The sequence below is a fragment of the Leptonychotes weddellii genome, chromosome 6 (genome assembly GCF_054177405.1).
Source record: "Leptonychotes weddellii isolate Sample4059 chromosome 6, ASM5417740v2, whole genome shotgun sequence".
Classification (NCBI taxonomy): Eukaryota; Metazoa; Chordata; class Mammalia; order Carnivora; family Phocidae; genus Leptonychotes; species Leptonychotes weddellii.
In genome coordinates, this window is record NC_138374.1 from 17,911,988 (window position 1) to 17,928,299 (window position 16,312).

The 16,312-nt window shown below is 54.6% G+C and overlaps 1 long non-coding RNA gene across 1 annotated transcript in view; it reads left to right on the forward strand.

The window, feature by feature from the left end:
- Positions 1 to 15,566: 15,566 nt before the first annotated feature.
- LOC145722146 (uncharacterized) overlaps positions 15,567 to 16,312 on the forward strand; it is a 17,663-nt gene continuing 16,917 nt past the window's right edge. The window contains exon 1 of the long non-coding RNA XR_014146207.1: positions 15,567 to 15,845. This is a non-coding gene — a long non-coding RNA (uncharacterized LOC145722146). The remainder of the gene's footprint in view (positions 15,846 to 16,312) is intronic.

Consider the following 16,312-nt stretch of genomic DNA (forward strand, 5'->3'; position numbering starts at 1 on the left):
CAGGAAGTGGGTGAGGCTGCCCTGTGCCCTGTAGTAGGATCCTAGGCAGATTGGGAAGACGGGGCCACAGGCCCTCCCGTACCTGTGGCCATTCCACGGGTGGTTCTTGTCCATTACCACCTTGGGCCTTTGCCGCCCTTCTGTGTGTGGCTCTTTCCTGACCCAGGACCCGCTTGCATGGGTCCTTGACTCCAGCAAGTAAACTGAAGGTCCCTCACATTCTCTCTCACTTCTGTGGTCTCTGTGTGGGCTGGCCCCCTGCCTGGAATGAATGCCTTTTATCCATCATTTGTGGCCAAAGAATTCTCATCCTTCAAGACTCAGACCAAATGTCACCACCTTTGGGAGCCTTCCCTGTCCCCAGGTGGCTGGTCCTTCCTCCTCTGTGCTCCCTAGTACCTTACCCTTATCTTGATTTCAGGACTCATCACCCTGATAATAGATGAGGAACCTGTCTTAGATTTCCCAAAAACAGAGCCTGAGTAAGGCCCTGAGTGTGAATAATTTGTGTGAAAGGTGATCCTGGGAGTAAAAGATGGCAAAAGTAAGATGGGAAAGGAGGAAAAGCCCATAGAAGGGTGTGTCATCAAGGTGGCCTCTGTGGGAAATGGTGGCTCAGCTTCCCAGGAAGCACCTAAGAAATCTTCAGAAGGCCAGCCAGAATTGTCTCCTTGGGGGAGGGAGGCCACTGCATTTACCCCCTGCCTCTGTCCCCCACTGGTGATGGGTTGCCCTGGGGGAATGAGCTGCACACTCTCTTGTAGACCCAGCGGGCCCCTGCAGCATGGGGGGGGAGCCCCGGGGCAGGAACTGAAAAGGCCAGATGGCACGCGGTTGGCTTGTGGGGCACTGTCCTTACACAGCTGTGGCTGGAAGCAGGGTGGGCCCAGGGTGTGTGTGACAGGCACCAGAGACACCCCCACAGAATCCCTGGAGGGTCGAACTGTGTTCTGTCCATCCTGGTGTTTCTGGCGGGTGCTTAGTAAATGTGGAATGACCAGGACACCAGGGTACAGAGAGACCAAGGGACCCAGCCATGGTTGGGGTCTCCAGCTGAGAACTCTAGACTCCTGACTTTCCCTCGAGTGGGGCTCGGGGATTTCCTCCCTGTAACCCATCCCTGTAGCTACTTCTCAGCTCAGAGCATCTTCAGAAACGAGGTTCTACTGAGGGAAGGGATGGAAGACCCTCCAGGGATCAGACACCAGGCGGATGTGGACATAGAGTATGCCTCCCTTGGGCAGGAAAGGGTGGGACACTTTAGTGGACAGTCCCACAAGACAATCTGACGGGAGAAGGGTATTCCTCAAAGCAAAATTGGGGTGCCATTACCTGCAGAAGTGTTGGTGGATGAGGACAGCCTAAAACCACAAGCTGTAACATTGGAATAACAGCTAACTTCTCCATGCCATGGAGTTGTGTGACTCCCACAAAATCACGTGTGTGGCAAGACTTCTAAAAATATGAGATGCCCAGTAGAAGATCCTCATGAGACCACAGAATGTTGGCTGGGAAGAAAGGAGCTGGCCATGGTGCCAGGATGCAGCCAGATCCTCCTCTGAACACTGTGCAAACTGAGATGCCCTAGCCAGCACCCAGGAAGCCCTGCCCTCATCCTTAACCAGGAGCCGCCTCTCAGATATGATAACTAATTGAGCCATAACCTCAAGACCAACTTCTCCCTGCGCCATGTTTTTTCACTCTTATGAATTCCTTCTTTGGACACCAAATATAAGCCAGGTCTGTGGGTCTCCAGAATAAGACCTCCTTGCCTTCAAGAAGCAAACTGCCTAGGGAAATAGATCAATGAGTAACTATTTCTGTAATGTAAAATGTGATGGTTTCTGGAACATAGGTAAGCACAAAGCACGCTGTAGAGGAGGGAGAAGGAGTCTGCTCATTCATTTATTCAACAAGAATTCAGTGAGGGACCACTAGGAGCCTGGCACTGCATTGGGTGCGGGAGACTGGCAGTGAGTGGTGCAGACACGGTCTCTCTGCTCAGAGCACGGGCAGCCTAGCCTGTGCCTCCCACAGCCCAAACCAGGAATCTGCCCCCTCGGCCTTCTGCCCTCTGCTAGGAAGGGCCACCACGGGCCACCTCCTCATTAAGCCTATTCTGACTCCCTGGCCCACAGAACACTTTAAACTCCTAAAGCTGTGTTAATCTGGGTCCTCTGATAAGCAGATGCCAAAGCGGGAGTGGACATGCCAGGAATTTCCTTGGAGAAATCTCTATATGAGAAAAAAAGAAGAGGGAACCAGAGAGGTTTGGAGGGCGGTCCAACCTCCATGTAAGTCTCACTGGAAATGAGGGACAGAGAGAAGTCCGGCTGTGTGAAAGCATCCCAGACCATCATGCATTGTAAGGAAGGCCTGGCAAGGCTGCCAGGGGTGCTCAGCACTCAGGGGGTCTGTCTCCAGGAACCGGCCTGCCGACGTAGCCCTGCTGCCCCAGGGAAGCGTGGCCTCCACAGAGCGGATTTTAGATCCCACACTCCCTGTAGCCGGAGATCTGTGAGGCTCATTCTCGCTGGCCTCCCCAAAGCACTGGACTCTACACATCGTACCCTCGATTTGAAGCTCCAGCAAAGCTTGTTTTCTGCCCTTGCAAATGGTGTTGGGTAAATCTTGACGTCTCAACTGGCCTCTGAGTGAGATGTTCAGGACAGGGGTGGCGTCATCATTCTCCATCCATCCATCTGGCTACCGATCCATCTGTCCATTTATTTTTTCCATAGATATTTACTGGATCACCCGCTGCTGTGGGCACGATGGGGGTGAACAAGGTGACTCTCAAGAGCCTGGAGCGGAGAGAGGCATTAAACAACCAATCATAGCGTAAACAGGGAGTTTCTAGGTAAAGGTCAAGCGAGTTTCTATTTCCCCTTTCCCCACACCCAGAGGGGGTTTTCTCTGAAAGGGCAGCTGTCCCCAGGGCACTCTGTGGACATGAGTCAGCCCAGGGTCAGGAAGAACACTCGGGCCTGCGGGACCAGCGAGGACAGGGCCCCTGGACTCTCCCTAGGAACTGCTTCACACCACTTCCCTGGACCCTGAGTTAGCAAGACAAGAAATCATTGAGGGCAGCCCTTCTTCAAAGAAGAAACACTCCTTCAGGGCAGATGTCAGCTCTTCCCTCCCCCAGGAACTTCTCAGGATGCTCCACGAACTGCTGAGAAGTCAGGTCTCTTCCCTGGGAAGCCTTTGAGGAGCCTTACAGTTTTTCCTCCGAGGAGTAGAGCCAGGCTCTGAGCTCAGCACTGTCCACGCGGGCCTTCCGTGAACGCCGGGCACGGCCAGTGGGGATCCCCATCTTACAGAGGCTCAGAGGGAGTAAGGGGCTTGCCCAAGGCCACACCACTGGTTCGTGGAGGAGTGGAGACCTGAGTGCAGCACTCTGTGCCCCGCACCACCCACCACACTGCCGCGAGATGCCTCCTCCTGGGGCTTCTCTTCCAGCGTGGCAGTCCCTGGCAGGAGCTGGGACTTGCAAGTGGGGCCTCCGTGCCCCATTGCCACGCGTCGCTGGTGGTCAGCTGGTCTTCACACACAGCACCCGCTGTGTCCCCACACTGTGGAGCCAATGGCAGAATCGGCATGCTGACCCCTGTGCGGAGGCCCTTACAGCTCTATATAAGGGGGGATAGGGTTCCAGAACCCATAGAAAGTTATTACCTCATTTTGTCTTCAAAAAACTGTTTTCAGAGCCAGAGGACAAGAGAACCAGTATACTACTATAGCAAGAGGGAAACTGAGTCCCAGGACACGTGGCTGACTGGTGGCCACACAGGTTAGCCAGGCTTCGGAGCAGGTCGCAGAGTCCTGTTCTTCCTTCCTGCAGAAGCACAAGGCTCTCTTCTTTCGTCTTTTTTCAAAAGCGTTCTTTGAGGAGAACCAGAAGTTCAGCAATAGTAAAGTGTGAAAGATGATTATGAGAACCACTACTTACGGCTTCTGCTATTAGCTTTCAACTATTAAGTGCTTATTGTACGTAGGAGTTTACAGTGTTATCACAAGGAGTTAAAGGGGACCCAAAGCCCATGGGAGCCAGCGTGCTCCAATGGGCCAGTTTCCTGCAGCAGATGGGACGGGTACTTTTAGGCCATGGGGTCATCACCTTCTGTGACTGCATGGAGGTCTTACAGCTTACTGGAGACCCACAGGAGAAGTGTGAGAAAATTTGCCAGGGTCTGACTGCCAAGTAGTAATTCTGAGCAGACTTTCTGAGCTAACCCTCCTCCCTCGGTCGCTCTGGCCCCTGCCCTGTCTAGTGGCTTTTCCAGATGCCCTGATCCTTGAAGAAATCGTCCACCTCTAGAACCACCAGCGTTGGAGCCCTCAGTCTGCTGAGCCCTGCCCTGGGCCTGGCCGCTGGAGAAGGCCAGCGTGCCCTGGGGTGTGCATAAGCTGCTGTCTTTGGACCCTGGTTCCCCTGATCAAAGGTGAGTAGCGTAAGAGGAAAAGAAGAGCACAGAAGATGGGCCCCCGAGCTGCGGCCCCAAGGAGCAGCCATTGAGGAGAAGGAGGTGTGAGCCCAGCCAGCAGTGAGGAACCCAGGCCAGTGGAGCCTGGGCTCTGCCCTGGAGGGTGCATTCGGCTAGGGGTGGCCCAGGAGGGTGGGGCGAGGGCTCAGGGGCCAACAGCCTCTGTGAGGAGAGCCTCACCCCTCGTGAGTTGCCTGCATCAGCGCTGGCTCTGCCCAGCCCACACCCGCTCCCTTGAGCTCCAAGTGTAGTCGTGGTACTATTCACAAGCTGACTTCTGTTTTCTTTTCAGAGCCAAAAAAGACATCAAGCTGTCAAAGAGACTTTTCCAACATTCGGGCTGGGGGGAGGTGCTCAGAGAGAGTCTCATTTCTCTGCACCATGGGGAAATGGTCAAACACAGGGTTTTAATTCATCCTTGGGGTGGAAAAATGGGGTCCTCCCTCAGGGTTGGAAAAGAGCCCTAGATCTCCAAGCAGGGAACAGGCCGCCCCCACAGCCCCCTGCCTCATCTCCCCTAAAGAAGAGGAGAGCTTTGAGTCAGAGCCACTCATGTGTCATGGTACCTTGGGCACCTGTGTGTGAGGGAGGGGTGGGGGGCAGGGGACAGCCGGGATGCCACCAGCAAGAAGACCTAGCATTGATTCAGTGCTCACTGCCTTCCTACTGTGTGAAGTCTGTAGCACCTTTACATCAACCATCGCATTTCATCCTTACCACACAAGGAAGGTATTGCCATCTTCCCATTTTATGGAGGAGGAAACCGAGGCTCAGAGGTCCTACAGCGGTAAGCCGCAGAGCTGGGATGTGGACTCCGGTCTGACTTCAGAGTCTGAGCCCTTGGCCATGGAACCAGGATCCTCACAGTGGCGTCTGGAAACCACCTGCCTGGGGAACTCCCAGGATGCTGGGTCAAAATGCGGTGTCTGGAGTCCTGCCGGGGTTTGCTGAATCAGAACCTCAGGGAATGGGGCTGGAAGCTAGGACTCAGACGACCTTCCAGTCAGGTGGACTGCAAAGTCTGAGGTCCCCCGTGTGCTGAGCTCCACTGTCCACTAAGTGTGAGGTAAGAAGGTCCCAGGCGCAGAGGGTCCTCCTTGACACACGCTCGGCACACAGTTTGGAGTTACTTCAGTGACAGGGGCATCCCTCAGAGAGCTCCCCCGGCCCCTGGTGGTTGTCCTCCCATCCCATCTGTGTTAGCTGGGGCCTGGCCAGTTAGCTCTTAGCCCCAGGCCTGAATTCTCCAGGTCCACAGGAGGCCTGGGGGGTGCTTCTATTACGTTAGCCCGAGTTCTTGCCAGGACTGTGGCCCCCTCCTCCCGAGGATAATTCAGCTTTCGACCCCCCTAATCCATCCATTCTTAGAAGCTGCCCCCAGAAGCCTCCTCTCCCTCCTTCCTGCGAACCTGCTCTCCACCGGCCTGTGCTCTCTGCCCCACTCTTCCGAGCAGGTCATCAGCCCAGGATGATCTTCACTGGAGTGACAGCGACTGGAGTCAGGGACAGTGATGTCCTGGTGGGGTTGTCAGGTGGCCCCGCTGTCTTCTGAGGCACGGTGAGAGGTAGGGAGGAGAGGTGTGTGGCAAAAGCCTAGTGACACACGACAAGCCAGGCAGGCCTTCCCGACTCACCGAGGCGGCAGCAGGAGACCTTGGGAACACACTGATGCAGAACGATCCCTCCTGGCCTGGAAATGCCAGCAGGTAGGGTAGGGAGAGCCTGCTAATAGCCGGGGCCCATATGCCCCCCCCCCACAGACTCCATAACCTGCTCCTGCCCCCCGACATCACCCTGGGAAACGTGTGGGACCCACTTCCTCTAAGCCCTCGTGACTCAGCTGGTCTTCACAGCTCTCTGGATGTTATTTTTAACCTGACTTCACCTGGGTGGGGTGGGGACCAGATCTGCCTGGACAATTCCACTCACCAGGCTGGTCCCAGGCAGAGGAGGAAGGTGACAAACTCCGCTTTCTGGCACTTCAAAGAACCTCTCCCCTGGAAGCGAACGCCATGCAACCCATCTGCAAACTGACCTGCCTCACCTGCCCGGCCACGCTGGGTCTCGGGACGGCTACTGGCCGCCCATCGGGTTGGTATGTCCAGGCCAGGGGGGAAGGCAGCCCGAGAGGCTGTAGAGTTGCCAGAGACGGAGGCTTCTGAGCAGGCCAGCAGCAGCCCAGGTCTCTCTCCTTCCGCCAGTTGAGCCTCCTCCTCGTCCTCCCACCATGCCACATCGTCCACACGTCCTCCAGGAGAAGGGCAACGCAGACGCACAGGCACTCCGTCTGTTTGGCCATGGCTGGTCCAGACAGCAAGTCCTGTTCCTTCTCCATCTGGCTCTGTCGCTGAACTTTCTGCTGAGCTCCTTCCAACCCTGTCGGCAGCCCTCCTGCCAGGAGGAGCCAGTGCCAGGGAGAACAGAGTAATTGCCTCTCGTGTGTGCATGCAGAGTCTTCATTAACACATCCCCAGAGTGGCATTTGCAGCCCTCTGTCACAGCACCCCCCGTCGAGTAGCACGCAATTCATCACCCCCAGATTCTCCGCTGTCTTGAAAGAACCAATTAGTCCTGTGTTTCTGCCTGTTTCTTTGGCTCATTCGGAAAGTCACGTCGCTGGTGTCGTTGTTCCTTAATGAGAGAAGGTTTCTCTGTGGGCTTGCCCACTCAATGGCGCACAGAAGGGACCTGGCCCAGTCATTCCCCGTTTTTCTTTTGTGGACCAGGAAGCAATGCTTGCATTCCAGAGGACGTGGAAGGAAGAGTATGGGGTGGAGGGGGCAGGAGACTTGGGTTTTAGTAATGGCTCAGCCAATGGTTAGGTGTGTGATCTTGAGCAAAACATTTCTAAACGTTACTTTCTTCACTTACAAAATAAGGCGGCATTGACAAGCTCATGGAATCTTAGAGCTCATCTAGTTTACCTGTCACTTTACAGATAGGTAAACTGAGGTGCGGGGTGGCCATTCAGCTCACCCATACTCATGTGGGCTAAGTGGTGTTAAGACCTCAGTTCCGGCCTTCTGTCTCCTAAACTGGGCGGGGGGGGGGGGATTGGATGAAAATAAGAAGCATGTCAGGAGAGCAAAGAAACAGTAAAGGGACTCTGTGCTTTGTACATGTAGGAAGCTCCGGAAGGATGACTTCTCCCTCACATCAAAGATTCCAGTGCTGAAAGGAACGGTTCTCACCCAGGGGCCATTTTCGCCTTAGGGGACCTTTGGCAAATTTCTGGAGACATTTTTGGTTGTTCCAGTGGGGGAGGGGAGGGTGGGGAGACATCTAGTGGGTAGAGTCCAGGAGGCTCCAAGCACAGGACAGGGAATGATCTGGCCCAAAATGTCAACAGTGCTAAGGTTGAGACCCCAGCTGGACACCAGTCCTTTCTCTACTGCCACCTGTCCTGGAGTTTTAAAAATTCTTATTTCCTTGTCTTCAGCTTCAAAGGAACTATCTTTTCCTGATTTTGCTATTGATGCTGATTTTATTATTATTTATTATTTTTAAAGATTTACTTATTTATTTGACAGAGAGAGACACAGCGAGAGAGGGAACACAAGCAGGGGGAGTGGGAGAGGGAGAAGCAGGCTTCCCGCGGAGCAGGGAGCCCGATGCGGGGCTCGATCCCAGGACCCTGGGATCATGACCTGAGCCAAAGGCAGACGCTTAACGACTGAGCCACCCAGGCGCCCCTTGATGCCGATTTAAAAAATAATTACTTTTTTGCATATAAAAATCATCCATGCTCCTTTTAGAGAATTTAGAGTATTTAGAAAGGTACAAGAAAAATAAAGATCAGTCCCACCACACAGAGGTCCCTAGTAAGAATATTTTGATATTTGGTATTTTTTCCACATTACCTGAGATTCACTGAGCACACTCTGCTTTCTCCTATCTCATGGCTTTTCTCAGCAATCCTCTCTGCCCTCTCTCGGACCCCCACTGTTGAAATCATATCTGTCATCTAGGTCGCTTCAAATAGCACCTCCTCTAGGAAGCACCACAGGCCACATATGACCCCACCGAAGCCGGAGGTGAATTCTCCTGTCTCTCTGTATCTCACAAATGCCAAATTTGACATGCTGGGTTTTTGCTTTCGTTTTTGTTTTGGTATTTCAGTTCTCCGTAAATGCCTTGAGGATGGGGATTAAATTTTAGTGTACTGAATGTGTGCTCCCTCCTCTTCTGGCGAGTGCGCGCGGACACACACACACACACACACACAGTGTGGTGTAAGTACAACACCTAAGATGGGTCTGTCCTCTTTCCTCTCCTGACATCACCGTCCTCTGACTTCCAGACTAAATAACCATCCTTTAGTTCTTAGTCACACAGAACATTTCAATCAGTGGCTTTTGTTGCTCCATCATTTGGGATTATTCTGGAACTCTTTTTCCAACTGCATGGATCTCGGAGACATTTAGTATTATAATAAAAATCAAAAGCTTTTTTTTATTTTTTATTTGAGAGAGAGAGAGAGAAACAGCATGAGAGGGGATAGGGTCAGAGGGAGAAGCAGGCTCCCCCCTGAGCTGGGAGCCCAATGTGGGACTTGATCCCGGGACTCCGGGATCATGACCTGAGCCGAAGGCAGTCACTTAACCAACTGAGCCACCCAGGCGCCCAAAATCAAAAGCTTTAACTGAAAGACTCGCTACTGTGTTTCAGGCATTGGGATAGATGCTTATGTTAACATTCTGATTCAACCTGAACTACCTACAAATGTGAAAGCCGAAGGCAGCAAGGCATCATAGTTCTGCCCCGGGTCACCTGGCAGACCAGAGGAGGCTCTGGGATTTAACCCAGAGCCACCTGGCTCCACAGCTAGGGGCCCCTCCTTGAAGTTTCTCAAGTGCTGTGCAGTAGGCCTGCTCCTGCCCACCTGTTTTCACAGGAAGAGGCAGCAAGCGGGGGCATCAGTGCCTCTGGTCTGGGTGGCTCCAGGCAAGGCATCTCCCTAAAGGGAAGTCACAGAGCCCAACCCAGCTCCTCGGCCGTGGGAACCTCTGGCTGGTGGCAGGGTGACCTGCTGGGGGAGCCTGGTTGACGGCTCGAGTGCAATCCAAGGTCCCGGGAGGCTGAGCCTTCCTGGGCTGGCGGCATCCGGAAGTCTAGCCTCTTGCTCTGGTATTTCCTGATGCCTTGTGCGAAGTGTCTTACACAGGAGGCTAGCAGGGCTTCCCCTGCCGACACCTGTCTGCTGGAAGGGCTGGTGTCCCCCTTCTTTTTGTCAGGGGGCTGATCCGCTGGTCTGAGCAGGGGAGGTCTGGGGCTGGGCCCTACCAGAGGAGGGCACACTCTCCTTCCCTCGCCATGCCCTCCTTCCCAGACAGGTTCAGCCCCCCTCTCAAGGTTCGAGAGTTGTTTCTGCTACTTCTGAGGAGTTCTTTCATTTCGTGGTCTGGCAGACCAAGTACAGGATTAGCTTTGTCTCAAGCCCAGTTGTGCCAACAAAGTGATCTTGTGCAAGTCACTGGCTTTCTTGGAGCCTCAGTTCCTCCATCTATAAAATGGAAAGAATGACGCCGAACCTCAGAGGGCTGGGATGAGGATTCAGTGGATGACGAAGAGACACTGATGTGTTTGTTGTAGGTGCTCAAAAATCTCTCTCTTCCTTGCTGCTAGACAGCAGAGGACGGTGGGAGGGCGGTTGGAAAACACGTGGGGAAGGAAAGCGGGCTGGAACGGGGAGGCGGCAGGGGCAGGCAAGGAGTGGCCCAGGGCCTCCTATTTGTTTTTCCACCTGGAGCCCTGGTGGAAGGGAATCCCTCTGCTGGTTGCCGGTAGCCTTGCTCAAATCATCATTGGCGCGGATGAAACCTGCCGTTCGGAACCTCTACGTGGGCTCAGAATCAGCCTCACTCCATTTCCACGAGGCAGTTGAGCACAGCGGTTAGAAGAACAATCTCCAGGCTGCCTGGCACACGGGCTCTGCCACTCTGTGACCTCAGGCAAGTTGCTTAATTTTAGAGCTTCAGTTTTCTTATCTGTAAAATGGGACGTTAATACCTGATTGGGTTGCCTGGGATGATTAAATTAGATCCTGCATGGGCTGTGCCGGGCTGAGCCTTGTGTGTGCTTTAATCGGCTAGCTACTAGTGTTCGTTTTGGGTGTTGTGATCACTCCTAGCCACACACTGTGCCCATATCCTGGGCAGCCTGAGTTGGAGACATGCTCACTGGGAGAGTGTGGCTGGTTCACACACCTGGCAAGCCGCCTCATCCGCTGGTTGACGATGGGTGAGCCACTGGGTCAGCCTCACGGCTGAGGACTGGCAGCCCAGGCGTCAGCAGAGGCCGCATTCCAGCGACATTCCTCCTTGGCAGAAACTTCAAAACCAGAGGAAGATATTACTCAGACAGATTCGGAAGTCATTCCAGGATGTCAAACGCAAGGCTTATGATGCAGACAAGCTGATGATAATATGGAGTGCTCTGCACGAGAGGGCTGGACTGTCGCCTGGCTGCCCGAGGCAGAGGGCGTGGGGTGGGGGGCTTGGGTCCAGGCTGGAGGCTGACTGTGAGTGACCCCACTCCATCCCAGGCCTTCTTGCACAAAGCCCCTGAAGACAGAATTCGGATTCCTGCCAGCAAGAATAGGCCTCCTAAAGCTGTGGCTTCTTCCTCCTCCCCCTCCCTCTTATGAGGAAGTCCCCTGGGGTGGGGGTGGGGGCTCAGCTGACTGACTAGTGTTCTCTCCTGGAGCCTCCATGTTGTGATGGGCACGTGGCCAGAGGCTGGGTCCTTCAGTTGGGGGCTTTAAGTGGCCCCTGTTGTGGACCTGACCCCCGGCTAGGTTTACTGTCCCTGGCTGGAAAAGACCCTAGGGAGCTCACAGTGCAAGGGGAGGGGGACAGGCTGTAAACACAGCACACAAAGGCCATGAGTTGGCGGAACAGCATCATGCTGCTGAGAACAGAGCCCCCCAGAGCAGGTGGGAAGTGGTGGCCAGGGTGCAGGCCAGAGACCCGGCTCAGCGGTAGGTCTGGGCACGAAAGAGGGGAGCCACACGCCCCTGTAGCTGCTGCAGGCGGTGGGTGAAGGGTAGCTGGCCGGGCCCGGAGGGGAAGCCAGCACAGCCAGAGGAAGAGGAAGGGGCTCAGAGACAAAGGAAAGAGGAAGGGGGATGAATACGCCCTGAGCGCCTTAGCCAGGCCCTGGGCTAAGGAGTGTTCCTTTAATCCTGCAAACATCTCTCCGGCGTGGGTGTTAGAGTCCCCCCCAAACAGGAAGGTGAGGCCCAGAGAGCATCTGTGACTCGCCCCAGTTCTTAGGCTGCAGGTCTCCAACTGTCACCCCGGGCCCTGCTGTCTGCCTATCTTCAGGCCACCAGACTTGTGGAGGAGAGCCGCTTGCTTTGCAGAGTAGGGCAACCTTGCAGAACCTCCCCTGCCAGGTGAGATGATGCAGGCCAATGCTGCCTCACATGACTTGTCGATATTTTCATTTATTTGCTTATTCTAACTCAGCCAAGAACTTCAAAGGAGCATCATTCCTGGAGGATTTGTTCATCGATGTGTCACAGTCTAGCTACTGAGCCCATGGGCAGGAAGGAAATAGGCGGGTTCAGAGACCCAAACATCTATCCCCTATGTGTCTTGTAACGTTGGGGAGCCGAGACCCCTGCAGCGGAGACTTCTGCAGGAGGAGGTTGCTGCTGGGTGCTGGCCCTCCACCTGTGCCTGCCCGGGTGCACCCCCCAAAACATGGAAGTCGCTGGCCCTGTGAGGATGAAGATCCAGGGGTGCAGAGCGAGGGCTATTGCTGGGCAAGCTGAGGGCGGAGTTAGCCCGGTGACCTACTGGCCTGGCTCACGCAGCCAGCCCGGGGGGCGGTGGGGGGCGGTGCTGATCTGAAGTTTGCACAGGTCTCAGGGGCGCATGCGCTCACGCTCCAGTCCCCAGAGCAGCGCTTGTGCCTCTCCTCCAGGTCTCCACTGGTTTGAAGCCCAGTTCCGTTCCGGGGTGGCTTTTTCCCTCCTTCTTGTCCCCCTTTCCTTTAGAGCTCGGGGGGTTGGGGTGGGAGAGCAAAGGTGGAGATGCGCTGTTTTGCACGAGAGACTTGCCTGCACGTCATCCCAGCACCGAGTTCCGTTCACAGAGGAAGTGAGAGGTGTCTGATTCGGTCATGCAGAACACAGCTGGGCTGCTGGAAACGAAACACGGTGGCTGCTCTGAAGGAGGTGTTGTCCCTGGGCTGCTACAGGGTTGAGTCACAGCAGACGCCACTCCCACGCCCAAAATACCGGGCCATTGTCCCAGGGAGGTGGGCCCCTCACTCAGGTCATTTCCGACCCACTCCCCGGAATCACATTAAGGGAAAGGCAAGCCGAGGAAAAGCCCAGAAACCAGGATGGCTCAGCAGGCCAAGAGCGGGGAGAGTCGGCCCGCCAGAGCGGCGCCTGCTGCGGGACCCCCGCGCCCGCTGGGCCATCCTACAGCCTTGGTGCACATCGGGACCCAGGAGCCAAGCTCGGTTGTGCGGCATCCAGAGTTAGAATTGGGGGGCATTCCTTAATAAAAAGAACACAAAATTCTGAAAACAAAATTAAGGACAAAAGTGAGTATTTATTTAGATGCGGGGGCGGGGACCACGGTAAATTGCTGACCCCGCCCAGATTCAGGGCCGGTTCCTCAGAGACCTCCTTACCAGGTTACCGGAAATGCAATCGTAGACACTTCCTGTTTGCACCCTGCGCCCCTTCCCTGCTTGGAGCCCTCCCAGCCTCTCCCAGCTCTGAGGGCCCCAGAAGCCAGTGTCTTGTCAACTTTACAGTAAGTATTCCTCCGGTGGGACCTCAGAGTGGACAGTCCGACAACCGCGAGAGCTGTGGGCACATAGACACCACCCAGCACAGCTGTCCCTGGCCTTTTTGGGGGTCCTGGTCTCCTTTGAGAATTGAATGACAGCTGTGGACCCTCCCCAGAAATATGCGTAATACTCATATCCACTACACTTTCCAGACCATTCCAGGGATTCTTGGACCCCCGGAAAGCTTACCTATGGATCCCAGGTAGGGCTCCCTTGACCTAGTGCGATCCATTCATTTCACAGATGAGGCAACAAATACCCAGAGTGGGGGGTGACTTGTTCAAGGTCACACATGGTCAGCGGGAAGCAGAGCTAGGACTCGAATCCAGCCCCCGGCTCCCCCCGACCTCCTGCACTGTGACAGCTTTGCCTCCAGCACTGGACAGAATGGGGTCCCCGGGGACAGAAACCCCAATTCAGGGCCCTTCGGAGTGTCCTTCTCTTGTCTTCTGGTTTCTGTCCTAGACATGTATTTTTGCTCAGCGTAGCTCAGAGAGGGCAGAAATGATGGCATTGAATAAACATGGACGGGTGGGGGGAAGTTGCAGGCTCTGGTGTAAATGCAACGAGAAATTTAAAGTTGAGAGAGGGAGAAAAACAGTAAGTAAACAACATTTGCATCTCCTGCGAGAGAGCTGGTGCTGTTCTGTTCGGTGCCCAGAGAGCTGAGCTTGGGGAAATCCCAGCAAAAGCACATCGGACTGGGCCCCACCTGAGCCCCGTCCTCTTCCCAAGCTACTCTCTCCCCTCGTACCCAACTCAGGTCATTGGTGGCCCCTTGGTGGCCTGAGCCCCGTGCTTCGCAGGTGTGGTGCCTTCTGCCTGTGCAGCTCCCCCCTCCTGCAGCCACGGCTGCCCACTCACCACCACGCCGCTCCGCGGCCTGACACTTCCCCTGAGCCCCCAGCTGACTTAGGTCTCCTGGCACCTCCCCTCTCAGCACCTGGTTCGGCTCTTTCAGAGCCCATAACGTCATTCACGGTTCTCTATTTATCTGTTTCAGGGCTGTGTCCCCCAACTAGCCATTAAGCTCAGAGTGCGCAGGGGCTGAGCCCTTGGTGCTTCTGGGCCCTGGGCATGACATATGGAGGCTCTCGCGAATCCCGTGCTAATTTCAGTGAATGGTGGCATCTGCTGGTTTGGACCTGGGCACCTGGGACAAATGCCTGTGGGCCAGCTCATTTCTGAGATCCTGGCCAGGACTGCATGCAGCTGGGAGCTTCAGCACCAGACACAAAGGGAACAGGAGTGGGCGGCCAGTACCATGAATGGTGCCCAGCCCCTCAGAGCAGAGGTACCAGCCAAGCGGAGGCTCAGGGGGGCTGAGATACAAGCCGGCCTCTGTGTGCCTTTGAAGTGGAGCCTGGTGCTCTGCCTTTTTCTCAAGAGCCCCCCTCTTTGAACTCCGAGGGTCCCCCAGCCCCCTGCCAGCCAGCTCACCAGCCGTTGTGCCAGGGAGTGTCAGCTGAGGTCATGGGCAGATGGCTGAGGTGGACGCGTCCCCTGAGGGCTGCAGCACTCCAGGAATGATTAGGAAACTCAGAAACGGTTTTCTCTCCTGCCTTCTGGGCTCACCTCCAGATGATGGAGCTATCTTGAGAGGGCAGCCTGATACTCATACTCAAGTCTGTTCTCTCTCATTCCATTTTGTTTGGGGTGGAGTGTATGCTTTTGTTTTTTCTTTTTCAACTTGACACCCAGGACTTCATGACTGATGCTGTGGGCAACACCTCCCAAGGGCCGGGAGCCTGGATCAATTCTTCTTTCTTCTTCTTCTCAGTATTGGGCTGTGGGGTGAGGAGGGGAGGGATCCATGGGACAGAGAGGCACAGGGTGAGGTACAAGCTGGTCTCCCCTCCCCTCCCCTCCCAGGCTTGATGCCTGGGGAGCAGTGGTTGTGGGTGGAGGGGGCTGATACTGACTCTAGACAGTTTCTCTTCCCACTCCCATCTCCCATCCACTGGGGGTGGAGGGCAGGAGGCCAGAGACGGGTACATTCACCCCTGCAGATGGGTACCTGCTCCAGTGTGCCCCTTGCTTGCTCTTAAACATACCCCAACAGAGCAGCCCTCCCCTTCCCCGAATCTTGGATGATATAGTCAGTACAAAATTTTGTGTCTCATTTTTTTGTACCAATCAATCACCTTTGAAGGGGGATGAAAAATAAGCCACAAGAGGATGTTTAGGCCGCTGAGCGAAGCTGATTGGTCTGGTTGGGCCAGGTTACAATTCTGGAGCTTGCTGACTTGCCTTTGTTCTCCAGTTCATCATGATGCGGCTTACAGTAGAGTCCTGCAGCCTTGGTGGATAGAAGACATCCTCACGGCCAAGGTGACTAGTCTCTGGGCATCACAACAGGGCTCCGCAGCCTCCCTCCCTTCCTTACTCAGCTGGTGACTTTGTCTTTGATCACTGCATCATGGCTTTAGCACTTTGTCTCTGTTCTGGAAAAGCCTTTACATTTGCTCTGTCATAGCTTCCTTGACCTCCTAAGGCCAGTGCATCAAAAGAGAGTCACCATGCTGCAGACAGTGCTTCTGCTCCCAGGTGAGTGGCAGGGTGTGGGGCGCTGTCGGGAAGATGGTAGGAAATGCCAGAGCAGAAAGAAACAGTGGCTCTTATTATAGCATCTAGTGCCGGGCCTACATCACAGCAGGGCTCTGGACATTCTTGTCAAATGAATGAAGGAATTCCCAGGATTCCTAAGGGTGTGAGAAACAATATGGAGGCAGTTCCACACAGAGCCTCTGGCAGGTACCACTCGGCACTGAACAGAGTACCTGCTGCTTGCTAGCTGTGCATGCGTGAGCAGGCTACTTGATCTCTCTGGCCCTACTTCCTCATCTGTAAAAGGGGGATGATGATGATGACGACAACAATAGGGATGGGGTGGCTGGGTGATAGACACTGGGGAGGGTATGTGCTATGGTGAGCGCTGTGAATTGTGTAAGACTGTTGAATCACAGATCTGTACCTCTGAAACAAATAATACATTATATGTTAAAAAAAAAAAA